A 6,024-nucleotide genomic window follows, 5' to 3' on the forward strand; every position below is an offset into this window, starting at 1 on the left:
TCCCCTGCATCGGCAGGCGGACTCTCAACCACCGCGCCACCAGGGAAGCCCCAAAAGCTGTTTTTTTTAAGATCGGTAAAATTGATAAACCTCTTGACAGACTGATAAGAAAGAAAAGACATAAATTACCAACATTGGGAGTGAAAGAGAAGACATCATCAGTCCTAACGATCAGGGCAGGATGTTTGCTCTCGCTGCTTCTTTTCAAAAACGTTCTAAAGGGACTTCCCTGGTGGCGCCAGTGGTTAAGACTCCGCGCTCCCAATTCAGGGGGCCCAGGTTAGATCCCTGGTCAAGGAACTAGATCCCACATGCATGCCGCAACTAAGAGTTCGCATGCCACAAATAAAGAGACAGTGAGCCACAACTAAAGGAGCCCGCCTGCTGCAACTAAGACCCAATGCAACCAAATAAATAAATAAATATTTTTTAAAAAAAGAGAACCTGAGGGAATTTTTTAAAATGTACTAAATGTCCTAGCCAGTACAATAAGACAAGAAAAAAGAAATAAAAGACATATACTGTTAATATTCTAAAATGTGATCATCTATGTAAAAAATTCGAAGATCACAGGACACAAGATCAATATACAAAAATAAATATGTGTATTTCATACATTTCATAAGTGTATATGAAAATCTATGAAACATTGCTGATAGAAATTTTTTAAAACCCAAATAAATGGAGAGATATAGTGTGTTTATGGATCAGAAGACTCAATATTGCTAAGATGCCAACACTGTAAAGTCAGTCTATAAAGTCAGTGCAATCCCATTCAATACCTTAGTAAGTTTGGGGGTTTATTTGGTAGAATTAATAAGCTGCTTCTAAAATTCAAAGAGAAATGCAAAGGACCAACAACAGCCAAAACTATTTTGAAAAAGAGCAAAGTGATTTCAAGACTTACTATAATGTTAACAGTAATCAAGACAGTGTAGCATTTATGTAAGGACAGAGATACAGATCACTGAAATAGAATAGAGGGTCCAGAAATAGACTCAAGTATATTTTCAATTGTTTTTTTTTTTTTTTTTTTTGCAGTACGCGGGCCTCTCACTGTTGTGGCCTCTCCCATTGCGGACGCGCAGGCTCAGCGGCCACGGCTCACGGGCCCAGCCACTCCGCGGCATGTGGGATCCTCCCGGACTGGGGCACGAACCCGCATCCCCTGCATCAGCAGGCGGACTCTCAACCACTGCGCCACCAGGGAAGCCCCTTCAATTGATTTTTAACAACGGTGCCAAGGTTACCTTTCAACAATTTAATATCTGTGTGCAAAAACATGAGTCTCAACCCTTACTTCATACCATATACAAAAGTTAACTCAAAATGGATCATTGACTTAAATGTCAGAATTAAAAGCATAAAACTCCCAGAAAAAAAAATAAGCAAAAATATTTGTGACCTTGGGTTAGGGAACGATTTATGAGATAGGGCAAAAATTCATGGACCATAGAGGAAAAAATAGATAAATTGGACTTCTGCAAAATTAAAAATATTGCTCTTCAAATGACATTAAGAAAATGAAAAGGCAAGCTACAGACTAATAAAAAATATTTTACAGACACACACACAACTTGGTTTAAAAAATGGACAAAAGGAAAAAAAAATGGACAAAAGATTTTAACACATATTTTACCATATCATTAAACATCAAGGAAATGAAAATTTACACTAAAATGAGATGTCACTACAAACCCACTAGAATAACTAAACTTAAAAAGATTTACAACATCAAGTATTGGCAAGGGCATGGAACAACTGGATCTCTCATACTGTGCTGCCAAGTGGTACAGACACTTTGGAAAACTGGGAGTTTTCTTATAAAGTTAAACACATATATACTTACCATTTGATCCAGCAATATCATTCTTGAATTTATCCAAAAGGAATGAAAATGTATATCCACAGAAACACTTATATGCAAATGTTCATAGTAGCCTTAATCACCATAGCCACAAACTGAAACAAATCAACTGTCCATCTACTAGTTATTGAATAAATAAATCGTGGCATAATCATACAATGGAATACTACTCAGCAGCAAAAAAGAATGGACTGCTGATATATTCAACAGCACAGATGAATATCAAAGCATTACATTGGATAAGAGAAGCCAGACACAAAAAGGTACATACTGTATGTATGATACCATTTTTACAAAATTCCAGAAAAGGTGAAACAGTGATAAAAAGCAGATCAGTGGCTGCAAAAAGCTGGAGGTTGGGGAGGTGGTTGAATAGAAATAATCATGAGGGAACTTTCTGGAGTGATGGAAATGCTTTATATTTTTACTGTGGTAGTGTTTACATGACTGTACACATTTCTCAAAACTCATTGAATTTTACACTTAAAATTGGTGAATTTTATTATATGTAAATTATACCTCAATAAGCTGATTGAAAAAAAAAGAAGTCCTTAACCAGGAAAATTGGATACTGCCTAATGAAGTGCCTTTCATAACACTGATCTAATTTCAATAAGCCTCATGCTATCACTTGAAAGATCAGTAATGAAGACATAACATCAACTGATTTAAAACCTTAGGTGTAAAGTCATCTAGCAATATTAGCTTCTCAAAAATATCTCAAGTACTAAAAATAAAAATGTTTACATTAGATTACATTACTTTTCACACATTTATTTGCTTCTTTGGAACAAAAGCAATTAAATTAATTTGAATTAATAAATTTCAACCGTTGTGTGGGGTAGGGAAACCTATTCATTGGGAGAAGGAGCCTCTGGAAATTGTCACTTGAGTTAAAGAAAAGTGTACTGTGCACCTAAGACATTCTGGTACCTGTGCTGAGGACCCCTCCACCAAAGAGGTGACAATCTACAGGAAGAAATGGAATTGCAAACACAATTACAATTCAATGTGATGAACAGTGATAAGAACATGTACAGGGCGCTGTAATACTGAAAAACACAATAATGAGCTCTGAGGATGTAGAGATGGAGTCAGCAGGGAAGCCTTTAGAGGATATATGAAACCTGATGACAGAAGGTAAATATTCCCAACGGACTCTGAGGCGGTTCTATGCCAAATGAAAGGGGTAATAAGGGACACTGGAAAAAATGAAATCTTGCTCTTTGTGACAACCTGGATGGACCTCTCGGGCACTGAGCTAAATGAAATAAGTCAGACAAAGACAAATATCATATACTCTCTCTTATATGTGGAATCTAAAACAACAACTGGACAAACAAAAACAAGCTCAAAGATACAGATAACTGATTGGTTTGTGCCAGAGACTAAGTGGGGGTGGGGGTGGGAGTGGGAGAAATTGGTGAACCGTTGTTGTTGTTTTTGTTTAGCTTAAATAAATTTAATTTTTTAATGACTGAATGAGAAAAAGGGAAAAAGAAGGGACATTAGCTAATGTAACTGTCATCCCATCTGGAACAACCTGGGAAATTAATTGCAAGAATATGCACCTGTTTCAACCCTATGACTTCCCAGCAGGACTTTTCTTCTGTAATTCAATATTATTCTAAAAGTATTGCCATCTCTCAGGCAGTACTGGGTTACACCCCCCAGGCCAATCAAGCTGTGACTTTCAGTAGGTTGTCCTGGGGAAGGGAATCTGTTCAGAGGTGAATATCTAGAAAATATGGCAAACAGAAGTAAAAAACAAACAAAAAACTCCCATGTAAATTCCTGAAAGTACAAAACCACGCCTACCCTCCCTACTCAGAAACAAAAGAAAGGAAAAGCACCACAATAATACAGTTGAAAGGTGCCTCAGTCACTGCAGGCACAGGAAAATTGTATGCAAACATGTAATGGCCTCCGTTCTGCACACCTGGAAGCGGATCAGAGCAGCCCCTTGGAGCCAATACCAAACCTACCAAAGAGCAGTCCTGGATATCCACCTGGCCTTGGCTACTAGCTCTAAGCGGGAAACAGGTAACACCAGCACAAACCCCAGGCCAATAATTCTTGAGGCTCTTTTCCTCTTTCCACGCCAGTTGCATGTATAATTCTGTAATCAGGCACAGTGAGACCCCATGCTCCGAGCGATGTGGCACCCTCTCTCCTCTCATTGAGAATGGCTGCCCTGATGCACAGGAATGCAATAGAAAACTGAATGCTGAACAAATAGTTAAGTGAGATAAAACCCTAACTAGAAAAACCCTAATACAAAACCCCAGCAAATATCCATACATCAGCCTCCTATATCTCACCTCCAATCTCCTAAATCATCATATTCATTTTATTATTCCTCCATGTGGATCAGGAAGAATCAATTCATTTTTTTGTGTTCAAATACACTTCTTGGTTCTCCCATAAGGAACAGCCCCCATTGATGGGTAGTTACCACTAAAAGGTGGAGTCACAATGGGCCAGGCAGGCCTAGAATGGGCACAGCAGAGCAGTTGCCATCTTGTTTTTACACCAAGGGAATAACCTCCAAGCAAGCAACAGCCATCAGATTAGTAATAAAAGGAATCTGTCAGGCACTCCGAGATGGCAAGTCACGCCATCTGGTGGAATCAACAGTGCATCTCTAGAAACTCAAAGCCAACCTGCCGAAAAAGGAGTACAACTGAAATTTCTGGTGTGGTGGGAAAAATACTTTGGTACTCTAGTACAATACTTTGGTACTCTTTAATTCTGGAAAAGAAAGGTCTCAGCTGATTTGCTCACATGTTAACTTCATAAATTAACATGCACCTTGTTAATGACATTCAAATTAATTGATGCGGTATCCCTAAGCACAAATTTCAATTACAATTGAAATTTGTAATTACATTCTACAAATTTAGAGCTTACTACAGCTTCTCCCTAAGGACCCTTCAGTTCTGTGATTCCGTATCATCTACAGCTGAGGCACATTGGATTCTAATCAGACATGGCTGTGTTGATGAACTCTCAGTAAAGTCTATATGGGAACTCACTTTAGGAAAAGTTATTAACTCATTCAACAAATATCTGTTGACTATCTATAATGTGCCAGCAACAGTCCTAGGCTGTGAGTATAATTTTAAAAGGTAAAGATAGTGGGAAAAAGGGGTTGGAGGGTAGGGTGGTCAGAGGTCTCTTGGAGATGATATTTGAGATCCAGACAGTCTTCTCATGATGAAATTTGTTTTTAAACACAACCATTCCAGAACATATATCTAGATGAGCCTTTTTCAAAATTCTTTTGGGACTTCTCTCTGGTTTTTGCCTTCAAAGCCAAGGTGTGAAGCCCACTAAGAAAAACAGGCTTACCTCAAAGCAGCATAATCCAGCTTTAGTACCACCTCTTTCTTTGACCCTAAACATCTTTGGGATATTTCTTAAAGTTAATCCAGTCTCAGTGTATATAACCTAGCATTTTGGTGGGGAAATGTGCAATAAGTGACTTCTTGATGGATAGTATTGCTAATGAACACACCTCTGGCAACTGTGCTGTTCTTTTGCTGTGAAAGTCCTCATCCCTCTTCTTCTCGGTAAGGATCTATGAAACAGTAGTGAAAATAGCAAACAAAGGCAGGAGGAAAGTGGAAGAAAAGGATAGTACTGAGACAAAGGGAGGGGTAATGGATTAAAGAACAAAACCTGAAAAATTGCTCCAAAGCGTCTTCATAGTTCAGCTTTCTAGACCTATGTTCTCATTAGATCTCCAGGGTATCCTCTCCCTGGGTCAAGCAACCCACTTTCCATAAATCTAGTTTCCCCTATCTTTCCCTGGTGAAATTAAGGAGTCGGCCAATGGTAAAACAATGATGTGACTCAAATTGTTACACAGTACTACCACCTCCACCATGTTCTCCATTCCACATGTAAAATTATTTCTAACTTCCCTGATGTCACAACTGTCACTAATATGTATTAATTGAAAGCATTATAGGTCTTGTATGAATCCTCAAAGTGAGCAGGGTTAGATCTATTTATCCTATTTATTACACCTATTTTTTTTTTTTTTTTTTTTTTTTGGTTATGTGGGCCCCTCACTGTTGTGGCCTCTCCCGTTGCGGAGCACAGGCTCCGGACGCGCAGGCTCAGCGGCCATGGCTCACGGGCCTAGCCGCTCT

Source organism: Lipotes vexillifer, unplaced genomic scaffold (assembly GCF_000442215.2).
Source record: "Lipotes vexillifer unplaced genomic scaffold, Lipotes_vexillifer_v1.1 scaffold1122, whole genome shotgun sequence".
NCBI lineage: Eukaryota > Metazoa > Chordata > Mammalia > Artiodactyla > Lipotidae > Lipotes > Lipotes vexillifer.